At 39.5% G+C, this 24202-nt stretch overlaps 1 protein-coding gene across 1 annotated transcript in view; it reads right to left on the bottom strand.

Annotated features, from left to right (window-relative positions):
• The window catches only part of LOC135704358 (protein 60A-like), a 142724-nt gene that overhangs the window by 60477 nt on the left and 58045 nt on the right, over positions 1-24202 (bottom strand). The window lies entirely within an intron of this gene.

The following is a 24202-nucleotide window of genomic DNA, read 5'->3' as shown; positions in this document are numbered from 1 at the left end:
TTGTAATCGATAGTTCAACGTTCCATGCACCGATTTTTCAATCCATAACGAGAAATTCTTCAACTCAGGTCGAACAATTCTTTGATAAAGTTTAACAGTTTCCGACTGGTTGAATTGGATTGCATATTAGACCCTTTGACTTTTTAAATGGTGAACGAAGTGCTCGAAAACTTGAAAGTTGTCATTTTCTAAAGAGCTTTAAAATGGTTTGGAATTGATAAATGCATAGTTCCATAAAAGTAAACGTAGTGTATTATCAATTTAGTAAAGTGAAACTAATCAGATGTGTAAAATTTATCGAGAAAATTTGTATTCAGAAGATGTATTATTCAGTGTGCAAGATACTTGCGGACCTGTATATTTATGGACGCCTTACATTAGAAAAACCATTGTGTCTAAAACTCTGAAATATTCGGAAAGGATTAAGCTTACTGCGTTTTTCTACGTCAATTAATATCAAATGACCAAAAAAAAGTGATAAATTACTAATTTCATCGTCTTTTCTGGGGCATGCTTTTTTGGGGAATGCTTTTCTGGGGAATGGTGCATTCTGGGGAATGGTTTTCTGGGGAATGTTATAGAATCAATGATAGTTTTTTTTTATTGGAATTTAGAAACACTTAATTTGCTGTTTGCTGTTCACAATCTGAAGCCATTCTGCTCTTAAAACTGAGACATCGCATTCGCATTCACAAAAAACGAAGCCATTTTGTCATTAAATCGTCGTTAAACACTCAAACAAACATAAAAATAAAGCTGCCCAAATATTAAGTTTTTTTTTTTTAATTTTCATTACGAAAATCGAATAGCTATTAAGTAGCTTCCGTTATATTTTATTTCGAAGATGCAGAATAATAATAATTCTAACTTTATTTTAAAAATGTAATATAATTTATTAAAAACAAATTAACAAAAGGCCGAAAAAAACTCGTAGTTTTTTCGGCCTTTTGTGTTTTTGGCCTTTTGTGATTCGGCCTTTTGTATATGTCTGTCTTTTGTGATTCGGCCTTGCGTAGTACTTATGATCTAATACTTAATATGAAAAATCGGTATAGATGAAAACTGGAATAACCTATCAGCGAGAAACCATTTTACTTTTGTTCTGTATGTTGAACATAGTGTTGGAAGTAGTGCGCAGTAATCACACAATAATGCGCTATGCGTAGGGAAAAGTTCGCGAATCATAGTGAACTCTTGCTTCACTAATCTACATGAATCAATTTTAAAAATGCTCTTATATGTACCTAGACATAATCATTATATTAGCAAATTAAGTGCTTCTAAATTCAAATAAAAAATTATCATTTGTATTCAGTATAAATTCCAAAACGAAATTTCCTTCTAAAAAATGTACCCTTCTTTTGATCCCTTGCTGTTCTTCCATTTGTCTTTATTTCGGGGTAATGGCCATTCGCGGGAGTAGGGCATTCGGGGTAATGGCCATTCGGGGTAGTAGGACATTCGGGGTAGTGGCATTCGGGGTAACGGCGTTCGGGGTTATGGCGTTCGGGGTTATGGCGTTCGGGGTAGTGACATTCGGGGTAGTGTCACAGAATCAGATCAGAGATGCCAGATTATTTATTTGAAAATTTGAAATACATGTTAATTTTTAAAAATCTTGTTTGACCAAACATGACCTGATATTTACGCATAAAACCAACACCCCGTTCACATTAAAACCTATGTTTAGTAATATAGCCTATATTTATAGCTGAATCTACACATTAATTCTGATCTTAGTTACCCAATTATTTTGTAATTGCGGAGCTACTTGGTAAAGTTTTGAAAATCTGCAAAAAAAAAATCAATATTGGAACATTTCTTGAATTTGTACAAGCTCGTTTCTGTTACCGGTATTTTATGATCACATAAAATAAAATGTATCACTTCCCATACGCCCTTTAGATACAATTCATACACCAGCATAATTAGCAGGGCTATAGAGAACTAATGTATCTTTCTTATGCTTAACAGCAACAATGTTTTATTCCTTTAGAGTCCAAAAGCTATCAATTTTTTATAGACATTCCAAACGACTTCCAGTTTAAGTTCAATCACTTAAAATATAAAGAGGGGATCCCCCGACGCAAAATAATTAATTTAACATATGATGGCTTTAGTACATCAGGAGTACTGGCAGTGAAAGGAGACATGCATGGGCACGTGCCCTCCCCCATCCTTGATAATTTTTTTATGCTCTAAGCTTGTTTGAACATATAAAAAATGCATGAAATGCATAATTATATGTTTATTTATTTATTTATTCGTCAATCAATCAAATCATTCCGTCTCGCACGCTGAGCCGGTCAAGTCGCATCGGTCTCGTTGTACGACACTAGTATTTGAGTTTTTGAGTTTTTCCCCACGAGAGCGTTTTTTCTCGCCAAAGTTAGTTGGCATAGTGTTAATACAACGTGCGCGAGTGAGGAAGCCGTTAACCATACGCCGAGCGCTTTGCTTACGGTCCAGCTTTAATCATCATCATCGCATCATCACATCATCCCATTGATAGCAACAACGAAAGCACGTTAAATTGCCTACCGAGGCGACCGAGGCGACCGAGGCTTACCAGCTATCAGGTTATCGACCCAACAGCTGTTGGGGCAAACAATAGCCTCGCACCAGTCATCTGCCGCCTCAGTGTAATAGGTATACCGTGTCGCTTTGTTTTCACCAGTATCGCATCTCCCCGCATGGTCCAATATTAGATTAGGTTGGGTCATAATTAGGGTGATCCAAAAATTTTGTAAATAGTAAATACCTATAAATTTTTTTCTTGGTTTTTTTTCGTACTATTTTTTAGTAGAGCATAGTTAGGGTGATCTAAAAAAAATTTTTTTTGCTATATAATTTTTTTTTTTCTTGTTTTGGTTTTTTTTTTCTTTCTTTCGTATTACTCTTTACTAGAGTAAAACTATATCAATTTATTTTTTTTTATTTTCTTATTTTTTATTTTTTTTTGTATTTTTTTTTAATTTTTGATACTATTTGAAATTACTTTTATTATTTGTAAAATATTTATCAAAAACACCATTGCGGTGATATTTAACCGCAATGGATGAAAATGATAAAGGCGGGGGATGGTCGCTTTCCATCTCAGACGACGAAACTCTTGATTCCACCTCACACGAAAGTCTCGAGGAAGTTGTGGAAATGGAAACCCTTGACGTCCCAGTTGACTCGCTCTCCAGCAAAAATACTGGAGCATATCCCAAGAAAAGGTATCCCCCACAACCCTCTCCCCCACCATCTTCTTCTCGTCCTCCTGCTCCCCCCACACCACTGCCCCCAAAAATCTCTGCGCTCCCCCGCCTAAAGGCTTACCCAGAAGCCTCGAAAGGCCCATGGGTTGTTTTTTCCGGCCCAAACAAAAACCTTTAAACATTCCGAGGATCTCTAAGGATCTAACAACACATTTTTCGGCCGTTACCGATATTTTCAAGGTAACTCCAATAAAACTGCGCGTTACCGTTGATGACCGGAAGCAGGCTAACCAAATTGTTGCGTGCGAGCTTTTTTCATTAGAATACGTAGACTCGGTATATCCAGTAGTGAGGTAGAAATTGAAGGAGTGGTCACCGAAGCGAGTTTGACTAGTGATGATTTCTTGGGTCCCGATTCCTTCGGAATCTTTAAAAACCGTGCTCTGCCGAAGGTGAAGATATTGGACTGCCTTCAAATGCAGTCAGTATCCGTAATAGGCTCCAAAAAAACTTATTCCTTGTCCAACTCGTTTCGTGTGACCTTTTCGGGTTCAGTGTTACCTCACTACGTCGCTATTGGCAAGGTTCGGCTACCTGTACGCCTGTTTGTACCTCGGGTAATGAACTGCTCGAAATGTAAACAACTTGGTCATACATCGGACTACTGCTCGAAAAAACCACGCTGCGATCAGTGTGGCGACCAACATCAAGAGGGCCCTTGCGGTGCTCCTCCAAAATGCGTGTACTGCAAGGAAAGCCTGCATACCCTGACTGACTGCCCGAGGTATAAACAGCAGGGAGAAAAACTTAAGCGGTCTCTGCAAGCTCGCTCCAAGAGAACACTAGCAGAACTCTTGAAGAATACCGCTTCATCTTCTCAGACCACACCAAAAAGCAGTAACACGTTCTCCATTTTGCCAGTTGATGATCTAGACTCTGACTCAGAGGTCGGTGAGGGTAGTCCGTTTGTCTTTAAAGGCAATACGAGAAAACGAGCAAAAAAAAACACACCACCGAAAAGTCTCGTAAGGCCACTCGTACGGACCACCCTTCCACCTTGGAAAAATCAAGAGGTAACGGAAATGCACCGAAACCCATTCCACCGGGTTTTAAACCTTGTAATTATCACAAGAACTTTCCGTCACTTCCAGGATCATCTAAAACCCCAGATGTTCCAGTTTTTCGGCCAGGAAATCAGCTGAATAATCAGCAATAACATGCTCCCATGTTCACGTTTTCTGGTATTGTGGATAGCTTCTTCAGTATATTCAATATCTCTGACTCAACGAGGAGCATTATTAATTTAGTGCTGCCAATGGTGAAAACTCTTTTGAAGCAACAAGCTTCTAGGTGGTCCTTCCTTGCATCGATCATATCCTTCGATGGATAATTCTCCGAATGAGGTCGGGGATATGACCTCTGTTCTTCAGTGGAACTGTAGAAGTCTTATGCCAAAACTTGACACATTTAAATTTTTAGTTAACAACTCACTTTCTGATGCATTTGCCCTTTGTGAAACATGGCTCTCTTCAGACAACGATCTTGCTTTCCACGATTTCAACATTATTCGCCTTGACCGCGCAGATTCATATGTAGGGGTGCTTCTGGGGATCAACAAGCTCCATTCCTTCTACAGAATCGAAAAGTTGCATGTCAGGTTAATATTCGAGGTAAATGCCTCAGTATTGCCTCAGTATATCTTCCACCGAGAAACGCGATCTCTCATCAAAGTTTCGCGGATATCTGCACGGCTATGCCGGAGCCACGGTTGATCTTGGGAGATTTTAACTCTCACGGTACAGGCTGGGGGGAACTGTACGACGACAACCGCTCATCCTTGATATACGACACGTGCGACTTCTTCAAAATGACAATTCTGAACACCGGGGAAGCAACACGAGTAGCCAAACCTCCAGCAAAAGTAAGCAGATTAGACCTCTCACTTTGTTCGAGTTCACTATCGTTGGATTGCTCGTGGAAAGTAATTTAAGATCCCTACGGTAGTGACCATTTGCCAATCAAAATTTCTATTACCAATGGTTCATCTTCTACTCGCTCGGTCGACATCGCGTACGATCTTACGAAAAACATAGACTGGCGAAAATTCGCGACCGCGGTTCTTGATGCCAGTCAATCGGTTGAAATACTTCCTCCACTGGACGAGTACTCCTTTCTTGCGCGTGTCATCATCAATTGTGCGCTGCGAGCACAGACGAAACGTGTTCCGGGTGTTTCCGTCCGCAAGCGACCTCCCATCCCGTGGTGGGATAAGGATTGCACCGACGCGAACAGCGAGAAGTCCGCCGCGTTTAAACGCTTCCGCAATCACGGTAAGGTCGGGGATTTTGAGCGGTACACCGACCTCGAGAAAACCTTTAAGGACTTAATTAAAGCAAAAAAAACGCGGTTACTGGCGTCGGTTCGTCGATGGTTTGTCGCGAGAGACTTCCATGAGAACACTCTGGAATGTCGGCAGGAGAAAGAAAAACGCGTCATCACTGATTAATGAAGACAAGGAGTACTCGGACAGATGGATTTTCAGCTTCGCACGGAAAGTTTGCCCGGATTCGGTACCGGTCCAAACCAACGTTCGTGATCGTCCGTCGAGTAATAACGAAATAGATTCCCCGTTTTCGATGGTGGAATTCTCACTTGCTCTCCTCTCATGTAACAACTCAGCTCCAGGAATGGATAGAATCAAGTTCAACTTGCTTAAAAATCTCCCAGACGTCACGAAGAAACGCTTGTTGAACTTTTTCAATCAATTTCTGGAGCAAAACATTGTTCCGGATGACTGGAGGCAAGTAAGAGTTATCGCCATTCGAAAACCCGGTAAACCCGCGTCGGATTATAACTCGTACCGTCCCATGGCGATGCTGTCCTGTATACGGAAATTGTTGGAGAAAATGATTCTTTTTCGTCTAGACAAATGGTTTACTTTCAGATACGCAATTTGGATTTCGGAGAGGCAAAGGAACGAGCGACTGTCTTGCGTTGCTTTCAACTGAAATTCAACTGGCCTATGCGCAAAAACAGCAAATGGGTTCAGTTTTCTAGGACATTAAGGGGGCTTTTGATTCTGTTTGTATCGATGTCCTTTCGGATAAACTCCACGATAGTGGGCTTTCACCAATTATGAACAACTATTTGAGCAACTTGTTGTCTGAGAAATATATGAGCTTTTCTCATGGAAACTCGACAACTTCACGAATTAGTTACATGGGTCTACCCAGGGTTCATGTTTAAACCCCCTTCTTTATAATTTTTATGTAAAAGACATTGATGGTTGTCTTGATGAAAATTGCTCGCTAAGGCAGCTTGCAGATGACGGGGTTGTGTCCGTTATAGGGCCAAGTGCACCGGACCTGCAAGGACCATTGCAAGATACCTTAGACAATTTGTCCACTTGGGCTATGAAGCTGGGTATCGAATTCTCTCCGGAGAAAACTGAGTTGGTTGTTTTTTCTAGGAAGCATCATCCTGCACAGTTACAGCTTCAACTAAAGGGTAGAACAATCACTCAAAGTATATCTTTCAAGTATTTAGGTGTCTGGTTCGATTCCAAAAGCACGTGGGGAAAACATATTGCGTATGTGAAACAAAAATGCCAACAAAGAATCAATTTTCTGCGTACAATTACTGGAACTTGGTGGGAAGCACACCCGGAAGATCTGATCAGGTTGTATCGAACAACCATCTTGTCGGTTCTAGAGTACGGTAGCTTCTGTTTTCAATCCGCGGCGAAAACACATATCCTGAAGCTGCAACGGGTTCAATACCGTTGCCTCCGAATCGCGCTTGGCTGTATGCACTCGACGCATACGATGAGCCTCGAAGTACTCGCGGGGTTTCTCCCACTGACAGATCGTTTCGCGGAACTGTCCTTCCGGTTTCTTATCCGTTGTGAAGTAATGAACCCATTGGTAATAGAAAACTTTGAGAAGCTGCTCGACAGAAATCATCAAACAAGATTCATGAGTCTCTATTACGATTACATGACGCTGGAGATTGGCCCTTCTTCATTCAATTCCTCTCGTGTTTGCCTCCAAGACTTTTATAGTTCCTCTGTAAATTTTGATCTGACCATGTTGCAAGACATCCGTGGAATACCAGATCACCATCGGTCGATGGTTGTTCCCTTAATTTTTTGCAAACAAGTACTACCATGTTAGTAACAATAAGAGTTTTTTCACAGATGGGTCAACTATAAACGCTTCCACTGGATTTGGAGTATTCAACGAAATTCATAGCGCCTAATATCAACTGCAAAAACCCTGTTCCGTATACGTTGCGGAACTAGCAGCCATTTTTTACGCAGTAGAGCAAATTGCCTCACTACCATCTGATCACTATTTTATTTTTACTGATAGCCTTAGCTCGTTGGAGGCTATTCTATCAATGAGGCCGATGAAGCACTCCTCGTATTTCCTGACCGAAATCTGAGCTAAATTGAGTACTTTATCTAACTGCTCCTATACTATCACCTTAGTTTGGGTCCCATCTCATTGCTCAATTCCGGGTAATGAGAAAGCGGACTCGCTAGCTAAGGTGGGCGCTATGGAAGGCGATATTTTTGATCGACAAATCGCCTTTGCGGAATTTTTCTCAATTACCCGTCAGCACGTCCTCACCAACTGGCAACAAAAATGGAATGAGAGTGATCTGGGAAGATGGTTACATTCTATTCTCCCACAGGTATCGAACAAGGCATGGTTCAAAGGATTGGACATGAGCCGTGACTTTATACGTGTCATATCAAGGGTCATGTCCAATCACTACTCGTTAGACTCGCATTTCTTCCGAATCGGGCTCGCAGGCAGCAATTTGTGCGCTTGTGGTAGTGGCTATCACGATATCGACCACGTGCTTTGGTCATGCACCCTCCATTGTGTTGCTAGATCCGAGTTATCCGCATCCCTCAGGGCCCGAGGAAAACAACCCATGCGGCCCGTTAGAGACGTCTTGGCGAGCCGAGATCTCGAATATTTGAATTTAATTTATGTGTTTTTAAAACGGATAGATCTGAGGATTTAGTAGTTAGTGTCATGTTGTGTTCCCCCAAGTTGTTAGCTGCCCATCGGTGTACCCCCATGTTTGTGTTTTTCATCAGTTGGTCGCTTAGTTCGAGATCAAGAGCACATTGCTCTCCAAACCTTGTGTTCTCAATCCCTACCCTGCCATCCATTTGTTACAATTTGTTACCCCTAACCTCGAGATAGCCGCGAGTAATCGGCCCCCGCTTTACTAACGTTAGTTTTAAGAAATTTTGTAACCTAAACAATGAATATCGGCTCCGCAAAGCTACGGCAAATGAGCCTGGAAAAATAAACGCATTTATTTATTAAAAAAAAAATCAATCAAATCGTAGACTACATATTAACATATTAACATTAGAACTTATGTTCTATGACTTCGCAGGGTTCTGATATATATTTTTAATTCTGTTGAGGGCATATTTAGGTCAATCATTTCACAATGATGATTATAAACAGTCATCATCTGATTTACAGGTCCAAATTTAGCGTAATTGGTCCGATCTACTGCGAACAAGTGTCGATTGGTGGGAAGGTGCTTACAAATTTAACCTTGACAATAGATCAGTTGAGTCAATGCGTTGCGAAATGATATTGTTTAATAAAGAAATCTTTGCGTAATCCCGACGTTCTTTCAATGTTTGAAAGCTGATCAGCAAGCAACGTGCTGTTCAACCTAACTTACGTAGTGCATATAATAAAAATTGCTTTCGGATTGACTCTATTCGTTCTTCATGCTTTTTCATATAAGGTGACCAAACAACGCTACAACATTCTAATATTGACCTCACATAAGCAACGTAAATTGATTTTATTGTATAAGAATCTTTAAAGTAGAAAGTTTTATAAAATTAAGCATATTGCCTGCTCTATGTATTTTTGTGTTACAATGGTCCACAAATGTCAATTTAGAATCTAGAATAACACCTAAATCACTTACAATCACCTACCACAATCTCTTACATTTTCACATTTGTGAACATCTTCATTACCTAATTTAATACAAAGATTTTGTTTGTTTAGTTTTCTACTGTACGTCATAAGATTACATTTTTAAATACATATTTAGTTTCAATAAACTTTTAGATCGAACCTGACGTTTGTTTTTTTCCGTGGAGTTTTTTTTATCTATAATCTGTTGCTGATCTAGCCAAAACCAGGCCCAGTTGCCCAGTCTCTTCGTCGCATCGATTTGGTTGATTGAAGCTGATATTGTGACGCCATGATCTCAATTCCCATTTTTTTCTAATTTAAAAATCAGCATTGAGATATAAATTCTGTCAAAGGCTTTGCTGAAGTCCGTATATAGAGCTTCTACTTGGTTACCTCTGTCCATTGCAATTAATATGAAGTCCACAAATTCCGAAAGGTTTGTGGTGGTTGAACGGCCTTTAAAAAAGCCACGTTGTGCACTAGTTATTCTTTGTTTTATTTGGCCAAACACGTTTTTATTTAAAATTTGATTCGAAGAGTTTTGGAATGCACGAAATGATAGCAATCCCACGATAATTTTGAATATCTACCAGCGTTTTCTGGAAAATGGTCGGACGATGATTAATCTCACCAATACATTCGGGCCTACAATTCCACACCTTCTATAGATACCAGGTTGAGCCTTGATAGCTAGCTGCTTGCGGGAACTGATGACCTTGACAAATGTCCAAATAATACTCTTAACAAATTTATGGTGGTCCTGAAAAGGACCGTTTTGTAGTGATGGTTGAGTAATATGTCGTTTGAAGCGAGGGTGACACGCTAGGCATAGATGACCGACCCGCAGCGACTCACGAAGAGCTACTGACTTCGATCCATAGCATAGCATAGCTTCTTCCTCCTTTGATGGTTGCTTATGTGGGCTCTGCAGCCCGCTGCTTGCAGGCAGCCTTTCGTTGTTACTGGAGAACAATTTTCAACGCCACACACCGAAAGCACTGCTACTGCTGCTACTAATTTCGACGACCGAACATCACAACACAGTGGTGTGGTCGTTGGGAGCGTGTGGTTCTGAGTAAAGCGATGAGTGTGCAAATAATTAAGGCCGGCGCACAATAGATACGTTTTCGGGTTTTCTGACAGATAATGTATGGGCTAACTGTCAAAAAACCCGAAAACGTATCTATTGTGCCCCGGCCTTTACGCAATTCCATCTTCCCTATTCGCACGCGCCCGAGGATCGGAGGCGAATGCCACTTCGACTTGTTTCGTCTATTTACTTACTAGTTTCTGACGACTGTGCTGGGGAAGCAGCATATGCATGTAGGTAATTGGTGGATTTGTTAGTTAATTCGACGATTCACCAGTGTTTCAATAGTTTCTTGTTGAAAATCAACATTCGGAAGCATTGTTATGGATGCGTAGCCATATTTCTGATCGATTGGTGATAAAGTTATTGAAATTGGACCAGGGGCGGCTGAGGAATGTGAATGTGAATGTGAATGTGAATGTGATCACATTCCTCGCCGATAGCTTGAAGTAGCCGCACGTAGTTTGTTCGTGTCTCCGTTGCGGGTATTGGTTTCGTAGCCGGTGGAGTTTTTTTTTCCCACCATAGTGGTTTTTTTATATCGCACGTTTTACCTACCGTGGACGAAGTTCAGTGCCCACGGCAACCGCAGTCAGCAGAGGAAGTAGCCACCTTTGGCGACGCTATAGGTGGACTATCATCTCACCGTCATCATCTCATCACCACTCCAAAGCAGCAAGCAACAAAAACAAAGCAGCAAACGGAGTGGCTGCACCAGCTCACACAGCCGGCGCCGGCGTTAAGGTTCAATTTGCTTTGATGCATTTTTTAAAAATTCAGGATCTTTTTTTTTAGACGCATTATTTTAGATTGCAAAAAGCTCGCGTCAATTTGTATAAAATATCAAAAGGAATCGAATAGTACGAGCTTTTTGCAATCTGCAATAATTCGTCGGAAAAAACTGCTTTTGAAATTTTCCAAAAAGCATCAAAGTAAATTGAACCTCTACTACTCGCCTAACTTTTCAAAAGGTCCTATCTAACATTTCACTCTTTTCGAGAAAAACGAGGTTGAAGATTGACAAAATCTTTTTTGATACTATTTTAAACCAAATCAACTTTTGACATTTTTAAGACCTTTAATAGTAAAATATGATTGTAAAATTGAAATTGAAATTATAATCTACCCGTTTCATACATTTTTTTCTATGAAAACGTGAAAAATGTTACATAGGACATTTTGCTCTTGTCAGGTGTACATTGGATATGTTATATAGGACGTTTTGTTATAATCACAGTTACATAGGTCATTTATGTTTTCAACACTTTCTTTGTTTTTAAGCATTATGAGTGCATAATTTAAGTTATACGAGTTAAACGAACAATAAGAGTATCAACATCAATATGCATCACCTTTTTTTTTTTAACGGTATATCGCAACACTGCCCACAGATTGTTTTGGTCGATCGTTGGTGGTCGCGTGAGCTGCTTTTTATTTGATAACAGTGTTATTTTAGGGGCTTACGTAGTTAATGTAGACAGCTTTTCGGTATTCTTGACCCCCCTCCCCATGCGTAGAAAATTGTCCATATAAAAATTTTAAAATTCGTATGGGCCGTGGATAATTGTCAACCCCCCCCCCCCCCCACGCGGAAATAGTAGAAAAATGCTTTACATGAAAATTCCGATGTGCACAATCACATTGTTTTGGTTTGTTTGAACATTTTAGACGTTTTACTCGTATAAACACAAAGGACCGAAGTACAGATCTGCACTGTTCTGATTTTTCTGATACTTCAGACGTTTGTCTTGATGAACATAATCAAACGTCTTATGTAACAGTGAAACATCGTTAATGCAAATTTGGACTTCAGACGTTTTGTTAATTTAGAGTTTTCTCAATTCAATTTACATTAATCTGAATGTGTGTGTGTGCATAATGTTCTTAGGTACAAATGTTACAATGTGCATTTATAAACTCGATTTGTTTACATTTGTTACTTAGGACCTTTTGAAAAGTTAGGCAAATAGTCTTCTCTAGCCCATTGCCCTCTCCCCTGATAGGGTTGTGAGGCCTATAGTGGTGCAACTTCTTGCAACTAATAAATTTTTTTTTTTTGCTTTTCTTTTTTTTTCTGAGAATTTTTTTTATTGTTTTGTTTGGTTGTTCATACACTGGGCAATAAAATATTAACAACTAGTAGTTAAGTAGATTAATTGGTGAAGGTTAACGGCGCCGGTGGTGTAGTGGTAAGCGTGATTACCTCTCACCCCAGCAGGCCTGGGTTCAATCCCAGTCGGCGCCGCCGGGATGTTCTGAGGCATAACATCTCTGATCACGCCTTCCTTCGGTTCATGAGTTGATGGGTCGATAGGTTGGGTCCAGGTGTGGGAGCTGCCTTCCTGGCACGTCGGTAGCATTGGTGCTCAGCACGGAAAACAAGATCGACGGAAAAAAAAATGGTGAAGGTTTTTTTAAGTATTTTTTTTCCTTTTTAAGCGGTTGTGTACCGCTTTTGCGCAACACTTATGGCGTCTTCGGATACCTTCGTTGCGCGAACTAGATACTATCAACCCAAGTAACCAAAAGTTCTGATAAAAGGCTATTTGTGGCTTAAGCAGCTTGGTTGAAGGTGGTCTATAGAATTCTAAGCAGTCTCATTTTTAAGTCGTTATAAGAACTTGAAATTTCTGGTACCATAATTGATGAGCATTCTAAGCAGCCTCTGGCGGAACTTGAACGGAACTTTTAGAAAATAAATTAAAAAAGGTTTTTGTCCTCTACACCAATTCTATATTTAGTTCGCACTTTTATGAAAGTTATTTCTAAGGACAGGTATTTATCAGCATTAGTAGTAGTAACGTAGTTAACGTAGTAGTTTGAAGAATTAACCCAGTCCTTCTGCGTGAGAGCCTCAGCACGAACCGCTACGTCATCTGAAATATATTAAAATGAGCTGTTGTCCCGCCTATTGTTGGAGTTTTCTGAGCCAGCTGACTGACTTGAATACGAAACACAACACCTTAATGAATTTTAAGTTGGTGTTTACCCGCGTGGTATTCCATCACACTTGTGGCGCAGTGGTTAGCAATCGTAGATTGCATGCCGAATACACGGGTTCGAATCCAGAAAATTACTTTTTAATTTTTTTTTATGATTGGATTTATTCGGGCCACTGATCATTTCATAATTACGTACATTAAATTTTGTAACTAATAAAGACTTGTGCGAATTGCTTCATGTGGCTTGAAAGTTCTGTCGGAACTTTATTTGAACTTTATGGAACTTGAAGGTTCGGTCGGAACTTTATTTGAACTTTATGGAACTTGAAGGTCCGGTCGGAACTTTATTTGAACTTTATGGAACTTGTAAGTGATTTTAATCGTTGAATGCGGAACTTTTGGTTACTTGGGAACCGTCTTCGAAAGGACCATGGGTTGTCTTTTTTCGGCCTAAAAATAAACCTTTAAAAACTCTCGACATTTCGAGAGACTTCCCAACAAACAATTCAATCACAAACAAGCATACACATTGAATAAATGCTGTATAACAGTGTACAATGCTGAATAAAACAGGATGTCGAATTATGTGCTGAAAAAAGGTCATTGAGATCGACAGATGCGCCTTTATTCCGCCGTTTGCTCTGATATTATTAATTTACTTATTAAAAGCTTTATAAACGTTGACTGTCTTCCTGATTCAGAACCAGAAGTTTGATCTAATAATAAACTGAATAAGTGTAATTTGCACATACATTGTCGCTTTAATTTGACTGTTTTCAATTGATTTAATTAAATGCTTTATTAGACCGCTTATAATCGTTTTCTAGCTCCTTTATTAGATTTTATTGCATTGCTTTACAATATTGCTATATAAAGGTGAATTCAGCCAGCAAAATAGCTCTTATACCACTATGCGTCCATGTTTTAATTGCATGCCTTGTAAATGCTTTATAAACGGCGTATTATATTCATTGTTCCACAACACTGTCCAACAAACAATTCAGAGTCACAAATAAGCATATAGATTGAATAAATGCTTTATAACAGTGTAAAAATTAAGTGCTCAAAAAACTATTCCGCTTCCGCTGTATTACTTATTAAAAGCAATACAAACGATGACTGTCTTCCTGATTCAACACTAGAAGTTTGATCTAATAACATACTGAATAAGTGTAATTTTCACATACTTTGACGCTTTAATTCGACTGTTTTAAATTGATTTAATAAAATGCTTCATTAGACGTCTAATAATTGTTTTCTAACTCCATTATTAGATTGCATTGCATTACTTACCAATATTGCTGAATAAAGGTGAATACAGTCAGCATAATAGCTCTTATACCACTATGCGTCCATATTTTAATTTCATGCTTTGTAAATGCTTTACAAACGGCGTATTCATTCATTATTCCACAACACTGCTTCAGGCTAACAACAAAACGAAATTGGTAGCATAGTGGTTACCGTTTCCACTTGCAAGTAGAAGGTCGTGAGTTCAATCCGCCAACATCAACCCTTTTTTTTATTTATTTTCTACGCGTAATTAATTTAAATCGTAATCATAGATCGTATCACTCACGATAACCAATTCATAGATCTATCGAAAAGAATAGCATCCTTTCCATCGAAATTAGAAAGATGGAGAGGTAACGTTGGTCTCATGTTAAACAACTATGAATCTCCTTGAATTACGGGTTACGGGTGGGAGTGCTGATAGGTTTTCAGATTCAAGCTTTTATTGATTATTTAGCTGCCCATATGATGTAATCTAGGATAGCTCAGATGGCAATGCAAGCGGCTGGTGATCGGAAGGTCATGGTTCGAATCCCATCTAACGACATGTGTGTGTATGTATGTAGTAAATTTTCTAGTATCTGTGTGGTGGGTGCGTGTTCGACAGAAGAAATTAATGACACAACAATCACGAACGAGAAAAACAACCCTGCATATGTGCCGTTCTAATTTTCGGATTATAATTATCCCGTAGTTGAATAATCGTTTAATAAACGTATAATAGTGTTTAATTAAACATTATTTCAAATGAGAATCAAGCGTCTATAAATACACATTTATACCATCGCTGTTTAAGGAAGTAAATGATGTCTAATAAACGCTGAATAATCAAAAAATTGATCGAAAAAAGCTCTGTTACAACTCATGTAAGTCGAATTAAAGCTTCTCGACATACCTTATTCAACACCAAATATTTCGATGTTGTGACTGAATAAATTCTCCAGATTTGTGTGAACAAAGCCTGAACAGAAGTTATTATTAAAAATAGTACAAGTATTATTAAGCATGCAGTTGAATAAAATCGTCAAGAGGTCGTTTCTTCAATAGGCAATTGTTTGTTGGGTTGCTGCGTATCCGGGAATCTTGGTACATAAAGAGAGATTCAATAAACTGCGTGTAGAACACGAGCTGTTTAGTGTTGAGTACAACATCTACATCCTTTCTCGAGATGTGGTGATAGAAGGTGTGGTCTCCGACGCGAGTCTGAGTGTCGAGGACTTAAAACGAGCATCGGGTTGCTTCAAAATCTCGAAAATCGGAGATCAGGTACAGATACTGGATGTTAGGCAACTGCATTCAGTATCTTTGCAAGATGACAAGAAAGTTGATCAGCATTCAGACTCATTTCGGGTGACTTTCGCTGGTTCAGTGCTCCAAACTTTGTTAAAGTTGTTGGTGCTTTTTTTCCGGTGCGGTTGTTTGCACAGAGGGTATAAAATTGTACCAACTGTAAAAGGCTAGGACCCTCAGCTAGCCATTGCGGCAACAAAACTCGTTGTGGCAAATGTGGTGAAAACCACAAAGAGGATTCTTGCCAAAAAGAATAAGTAAAATGCGCTTATTGTGACGAGAATCATCACCCCTTGCAGGAGTGCCCGATGTACAAGCAGCACTCCGATAAAGTGCAGCGTTCAATCTCTGGACGCTCCAAGCAGTCATATGCACAAATGGTGAAGGCTGCATCAGCCGTCCAAGATGAAAATCAATTTTCGATTTTGTCAGCTGAAGAATCGGACTGTGACTCATCCGATGAGGGTGATTCTACGGTGCTACACGCACCTTTGAAAACGAACGGATCTTAAAAACAAAAATGCTCCTCCCCGAAAGTGCGCCGTAAGAAAACTAAAATCACTCCCAGAGGATTGCAAAATTCCCAGGGTAATGGATGAAAAACTTAAATCGAAGGCTCCTACTGCTCCACTTCCTGGCTGCAGTAAGGAAACTTCTTTAAAAAATCCAAGTCCGAACGAGGTTTGCTAGCTTTTTCGGACATTGTGGAATTCATATTCAACATACAAGACCCTCTTAGAAGCTTAGTTTCTGCCTTGCTTCCAACACTAGAATCATATCTTAAGCAATTGACTGTTTCATGGCCCCTCCTTGCATCAATCATATCTTTCGATAGATAATTCGTCGAACGAGGTTGAAGATATGATCACTGCGCTACAGTGGAACTGCCGTAGTCTAGTGCCTAAACTAGACTCGTTCAATTTTTTACTCCACTACTCTGTTATTGCCAAACCAGCTGTAATTACACAGAGAACCAATAGACGATGCTTGGGACTAGCAATCATCCTCAATGTGTAAAAACTGGTGATCTCAAACTAGGCAATACCAGCGCCGGCCGCGCCCGAACACAGGTCAAGAAAGGAAGCGGTAGGAATGTGTTGACGTTACACTCGCTTTGATGGAAGCCGAGAACACCTCTGCACTTCCACGAGGAATCACTGGAATGTTGGGTAAAAGGGTTGGGTTTCCAGCAGGGTTCGTTTTGGTAAACGATAAGCTGAATTGATGTCCTAACAATCATATATAACGCGAAGGAGCTTGGGATTGAACCCAAGGTCTTCTGCTCAGTAAGCAAAAACGTTTGCCACTAGGCAGACGAGCTCCTTTTTAATCATCGAGTTGCTGTTATTACCATGTAGTCATGTTAACAAATAAAACGATTGACGAATCTTGAATGTGAATGAGCTTGAGATTAGACTCATGATGTTCTGCTCAGTAAGCAAAACCGGTTGTGCTAAGGCCACCGAGCCCCTCATATCACATTATAACGTTACTCAAGTTTTTATGACTATTGAGACCCGGCACCGACGATAACGAAAAGTTTTACAAAATACACGATAAACAAGCGATCTAACCATACATTTTTAATATGAAAGGATCTGGGACCGCGTTTTTCTGCTCAGTAAGCAAGCCACTGCAACCGACGATCTTTGAAATCCTTAAACTAAACAGCTACGAAAGAGGCCTTTATTAAGATCCATTAAGATATATCGCAACACTGCCCACAGATTGTTTTGGTCGATCGTTGGTGGTCGCGTGAGCTGCTTTTTATTTGATAACAGTGTTATTTTAGGGGCTTACGTAGTTAATGTAGACAGCTTTTCGGTATTCTTGACCCCCCTCCCCATGCGTAGAAAATTGTCCATATAAAAATTTTAAAATTCGTATGGGCCGTGGATAATTGTCAACCCCCCCCTCCCCCCCACGCGGAAATAGTAGAAAAATGCTTTACATGAAAATTCCGATGTGCACAATCACATTGTTTTGGTTTGTTTGAACATTTTAGACGTTTTACTCGTATAAACACAAAGGACCGAAGTACAGATCTGCACTGTTCTGATTTTTCTGATACTACAGACGTTTGTCTTGATGAACATAATCAAACGTCTTATGTAACAGTGAAACATCGTTAATGCAAATTTGGACTTCAGACGTTTTGTTAATTTAGAGTTTTCTCAATTCAATTTACATTAATCTGAATGTGTGTGTGTGCATAATGTTCTTAGGTACAAATGTTACAATGTGCATTTATAAACTCGATTTGTTTACATTTGTTACTTAGGACCTTTTGAAAAGTTAGGCAAATAGTCTTCTCTAGCCCATTGCCCTCTCCCCTGATAGGGTTGTGAGGCCTATAGTGGTGCAACTTCTTGCAACTAATAAAAATTTTTTTTTTGCTTTTCTTTTTTTTTCTGAGAATTTTTTTTATTGTTTTGTTTGGTTGTTCATACACTGGGCAATAAAATATTAACAACTAGTAGTTAAGTAGATTAATTGGTGAAGGTTAACGGCGCCGGTGGTGTAGTGGTAAGCGTGATTACCTCTCACCCCAGCAGGCCTGGGTTCAATCCCAGTCGGCGCCGCCGGGATGTTCTGAGGCATAACATCTCTGATCACGCCTTCCTTCGGTTCATGAGTTGATGGGTCGATAGGTTGGGTCCAGGTGTGGGAGCTGCCTTCCTGGCACGTCGGTAGCATTGGTGCTCAGCACGGAAAACAAGATCGACGGAAAAAAAAAATGGTGAAGGTTTTTTTAAGTATTTTTTTTTTCCTTTTTAAGCGGTTGTGTACCGCTTTTGCGCAACACTTATGGCGTCTTCGGATACCTTCGTTGCGCGAACTAGATACTATCAACCCAAGTAACCAAAAGTTCTGATAAAAGGCTATTTGTGGCTTAAGCAGCTTGGTTGAAGGTGGTCTATAGAATTCTAAGCAGCCTCATTTTTAAGTCGTTATAAGAACTTGAAATTTCTGGTACCATAATTGATGAGCATTCTAAGCAGCCTCTGGCGGAACTTGAACGGAACTTTTAGAAAATAAATTAAAAAAGGTTTTTGTCCTCTACACCAATTCTATATTTAGTTCGCACTTTTATGAAAGTTATTTCTAAAGACAGGTATTTATCAGCATTAGTAGTAGTAACGTAGTTAACGTAGTAGTTTGAAGAATTAACCCAGTCCTTCTGCGTGAGAGCCTCAGCACGAACCGCTACGTCATCTGAAATATATTAAAATGAGCTGTTGTCCCGCCTATTGTTGGAGTTTTCTGAGCCAGCTGACTGACTTGAATACGAAACACAACACCTTAATGAATTTTAAGTTGGTGTTTACCCGCGTGGTATTCCATCACACTTGTGGCGCAGTGGTTAGCAATCGTAGATTGCATGCCGAATACACGGGTTCGAATCCAGGAAATTACTTTTTAATTTTTTTTATGATTGGATTTATTCGGGCCACTGATCATTTCATAATTACGTACATTAAATTTTGTAACTAATAAAGACTTGTGCGAATTGCTTCATGTGGCTTGAAAGTTCTGTCGGAACTTTATTTGAACTTTATGGAACTTGAAGGTTCGGTCGGAACTTTATTTGAACTTTATGGAACTTGAAGGTCCGGTCGGAACTTTATTTGAACTTTATGGAACTTGGAAGTGATTTTAATCGTTGAATGCGGAACTTTTGGTTACTTGGGAACCGTCTTCGAAAGGACCATGGGTTGTCTTTTTTCGGCCTAAAAATAAACCTTTAAAAACTCTCGACATTTCGAGAGACTTCCCAACAAACAATTCAATCACAAACAAGCATACACATTGAATAAATGCTGTATAACAGTGTACAATGCTGAATAAAACAGGATGTCGAATTATGTGCTGAAAAAAGGTCATTGAGATCGACAGATGCGCCTTTATTCCGCCGTTTGCTCTGATATTATTAATTTACTTATTAAAAGTTTTATAAACGTTGACTGTCTTCCTGATTCAGAACCAGAAGTTTGATCTAATAATAAACTGAATAAGTGTAATTTGCACATACATTGTCGCTTTAATTTGACTGTTTTCAATTGATTTAATTAAATGCTTTATTAGACCGCTTATAATCGTTTTCTAGCTCCTTTATTAGATTTTATTGCATTGCTTTACAATATTGCTATATAAAGGTGAATTCAGCCAGCAAAATAGCTCTTATACCACTATGCGTCCATGTTTTAATTGCATGCCTTGTAAATGCTTTATAAACGGCGTATTATATTCATTGTTCCACAACACTGTCCAACAAACAATTCAGAGTCACAAATAAGCATATAGATTGAATAAATGCTTTATAACAGTGTAAAAATTAAGTGCTCAAAAAACTATTCCGCTTCCGCTGTATTACTTATTAAAAGCAATACAAACGATGACTGTCTTCCTGATTCAACACTAGAAGTTTGATCTAATAACATACTGAATAAGTGTAATTTTCACATACTTTGACGCTTTAATTCGACTGTTTTAAATTGATTTAATAAAATGCTTCATTAGACGTCTAATAATTGTTTTCTAACTCCATTATTAGATTGCATTGCATTACTTACCAATATTGCTGAATAAAGGTGAATACAGTCAGCATAATAGCTCTTATACCACTATGCGTCCATATTTTAATTTCATGCTTTGTAAATGCTTTACAAACGGCGTATTCATTCATTATTCCACAACACTGCTTCAGGCTAACAACAAAACGAAATTGGTAGCATAGTGGTTACCGTTTCCACTTGCAAGTAGAAGGTCGTGAGTTCAATCCGCCAACATCAACCCTTTTTTTTATTTATTTTCTACGCGTAATTAATTTAAATCGTAATCATAGATCGTATCACTCACGATAACCAATTCATAGATCTATCGAAAAGAATAGCATCCTTTCCATCGAAATTAGAAAGATGGAGAGGTAACGTTGGTCTCATGTTAAACAACTATGAATCTCCTTGAATTACGGGTTACGGGTGGGAGTGCTGATAGGTTTTCAGATTCAAGCTTTTATTGATTATTTAGCTGCCCATATGATGTAATCTAGGATAGCTCAGATGGCAATGCAAGCGGCTGGTGATCGGAAGGTCATGGTTCGAATCCCATCTAACGACATGTGTGTGTATGTATGTAGTAAATTTTCTAGTATCTGTGTGGTGGGTGCGTGTTCGACAGAAGAAATTAATGACACAACAATCACGAACGAGAAAAACAACCCTGCATATGTGCCGTTTTAATTTTCGGATTATAATTATCCCGTAGTTGAATAATCGTTTAATAAACGTATAATAGTGTTTAATTAAACATTATTTCAAATGAGAATCAAGCGTCTATAAATACACCTTTATACCATCGCTGTTTAAGGAAGTAAATGATGTCTAATAAACGCTGAATAATCAAAAAATTGATCGAAAAAAGCTCTGTTACAACTCATGTAAGTCGAATTAAAGCTTCTCGACATACCTTATTCAACACCAAATATTTCGATGTTGTGACTGAATAAATTCTCCAGATTTGTGTGAACAAAGCCTGAACAGAAGTTATTATTAAAAATAGTACAAGTATTATTAAGCATGCAGTTGAATAAAATCGTCAAGAGGTCGTTTCTTCAATAGGCAATTGTTTGTTGGGTTGCTGCGTATCCGGGAATCTTGGTACATAAAGAGAGATTCAATAAACTGCGTGTAGAACACGAGCTGTTTAGTGTTGAGTACAACATCTACATCCCTTCTCGAGATGTGGTGATAGAAGGTGTGGTCTCCGACGCGAGTCTGAGTGTCGAGGACTTAAAACGAGCATCGGGTTGCTTCAAAATCTCGAAAATCGGAGATCAGGTACAGATACTGGATGTTAGGCAACTGCATTCAGTATCTTTGCAAGATGACAAGAAAGTTGATCAGCATTCAGACTCATTTCGGGTGACTTTCGCTGGTTCAGTGCTCCAAACTTTGTTAAAGTTGTTGGTGCTTTTTTTCCGGTGCGGTTGTTTGCACAGAGGGTATAAAATTGTACCAACTGTAAAAGGCTAGGACCCTCAGCTAGCCATTGCGGCAACAAAACTCGTTGTGGCAAATGTGGTGAAAACCACAAAGAGGATTCTTGCCAAAAAGAATAAGTAAAATGCGCTTATTGTGACGAGAATCATCACCCCTTGCAGGAGTGCCCGATGTACAAGCAGCACTCCGATAAAGTGCAGCGTTCAATCTCTGGACGCTCCAAGCAGTCATATGCACAAATGGTGAAGGCTGCATCAGCCGTCCAAGATGAAAATCAATTTTCGATTTTGTCAGCTGAAGAATCGGACTGTGACTCATCCGATGAGGGTGATTCTACGGTGCTACACGCACCTTTGAAAACGAACGGATCCTCAAAACAAAAATGCTCCTCCCCGAAAGTGCGCCGTAAGAAAACTAAAATCACTCCCAGAGGATTGCAAAATTCCCAGGGTAATGGATGAAAAACTTAAATCGAAGGCTCCTACTGCTCCACTTCCTGGCTGCAGTAAGGAAACTTCTCAAAAAAATCCAAGTCCGAACGAGGTTTGCTAGCTTTTTCGGACATTGTGGAATTCATATTCAACATACAAGACCCTCTTAGAAGCTTAGTTTCTGCCTTGCTTCCAACACTAGAATCATATCTTAAGCAATTGACTGTTTCATGGCCCCTCCTTGCATCAATCATATCTTTCGATAGATAATTCGTCGAACGAGGTTGAAGATATGATCACTGCGCTACAGTGGAACTGCCGTAGTCTAGTGCCTAAACTAGACTCGTTCAATTTTTTACTCCACTACTCTGTTATTGCCAAACCAGCTGTAATTACACAGAGAACCAATAGACGATGCTTGGGACTAGCAATCATCCTCAATGTGTAAAAACTGGTGATCTCAAACTAGGCAATACCAGCGCCGGCCGCGCCCGAACACAGGTCAAGAAAGGAAGCGGTAGGAATGTGTTGACGTTACACTCGCTTTGATGGAAGCCGAGAACACCTCTGCACTTCCACGAGGAATCACTGGAATGTTGGGTAAAAGGGTTGGGTTTCCAGCAGGGTTCGTTTTGGTAAACGATAAGCTGAATTGATGTCCTAACAATCATATATAACGCGAAGGAGCTTGGGATTGAACCCAAGGTCTTCTGCTCAGTAAGCAAAAACGTTTGCCACTAGGCAGACGAGCTCCTTTTTAATCATCGAGTTGCTGTTATTACCATGTAGTCATGTTAACAAATAAAACGATTGACGAATCTTGAATGTGGATGAGCTTGAGATTAGACTCATGATGTTCTGCTCAGTAAGCAAAACCGGTTGTGCTAAGGCCACCGAGCCCCTCATATCACATTATAACGTTACTCAAGTTTTTATGACTATTGAGACCCGGCACCGACGATAACGAAAAGTTTTACAAAATACACGATAAACAAGCGATCTAACCATACATTTTTAATATGAAAGGATCTGGGACCGCGTTTTTCTGCTCAGTAAGCAAGCCACTGCAACCGACTATCTTTGAAATCCTTAAACTAAACAGCTACGAAAGAGGCCTTTATTAAGATCCATTTTCACGCGACGTTAAATGTTTCGATTTTCTCTTTATGCATGGTTCAGGTAATCACAACAAGCTATGACCGACGTGACGATTGTTTAAAACCTTGTTGAACAAGCTATTCAAATGAAATTACGCTCTCGAATTTTACTTGGCATGTAATGAACAACATGGTTAATTTTAAATATACTAACGGTACTGCCAACGACTACGACGGCGATTACGACAGCGACTACGGCGGCGCCTACGACAACGACAACAGCGAATTTGTAACTTACTATTTGTCTAGGATAAACACCTTTGCCCGGCACCTCCACTGGTTCTTCATGTCCGCTATCTGTCACTGTTTGCATAATATCTAATAACAATTACCTTCCAATACCAATACTTCCTGTATTGCCATATTTCCCCAGGAACCGTTCACGGCCACCAGCTACTGCCCGTCCAGTCTTGGGCGTATCCAGCGAGGCATCCTTCAGATTACTTACAATCTCCGACACTCAATGCAAATCGCAGGAACACTTACGCTAGTTACAAAAAAAAAGACACCCGTGCAAAGAAATTGATCAAATAAACGTCACTCTCGCGAAAGCACACGCGTCGTCGTCGAACGGCAAAAAAAAGGAATCGGTGGGCAATTTTGTGATACGGATTTCCAAAATCAACCGGGAATGCACGAATTTCACCACACCCAACTACGAAACACGTTCAGAAGCACTTTTGGTACACTTTCGTTCGAAAACACTTAATTTTTTTTCAAAATAGATGCGAGTGAACCAACATCATCACCGCGTAAATAAACTAAAATTAAAATTATCGCTCGCGATGTCACAACTCTTCTGTTGCTTGCAAACAAGATGAACCATGT

The sequence above is a fragment of the Ochlerotatus camptorhynchus genome, unplaced genomic scaffold (assembly GCF_037179485.1).
Source record: "Ochlerotatus camptorhynchus isolate MF236.1 unplaced genomic scaffold, CSIRO-AGI_Acam_v1.1 ptg000235l, whole genome shotgun sequence".
Taxonomy (NCBI): Eukaryota; Metazoa; Arthropoda; class Insecta; order Diptera; family Culicidae; genus Ochlerotatus; species Ochlerotatus camptorhynchus.
This window is presented reverse-complemented; position numbering and strand designations above follow the sequence as displayed.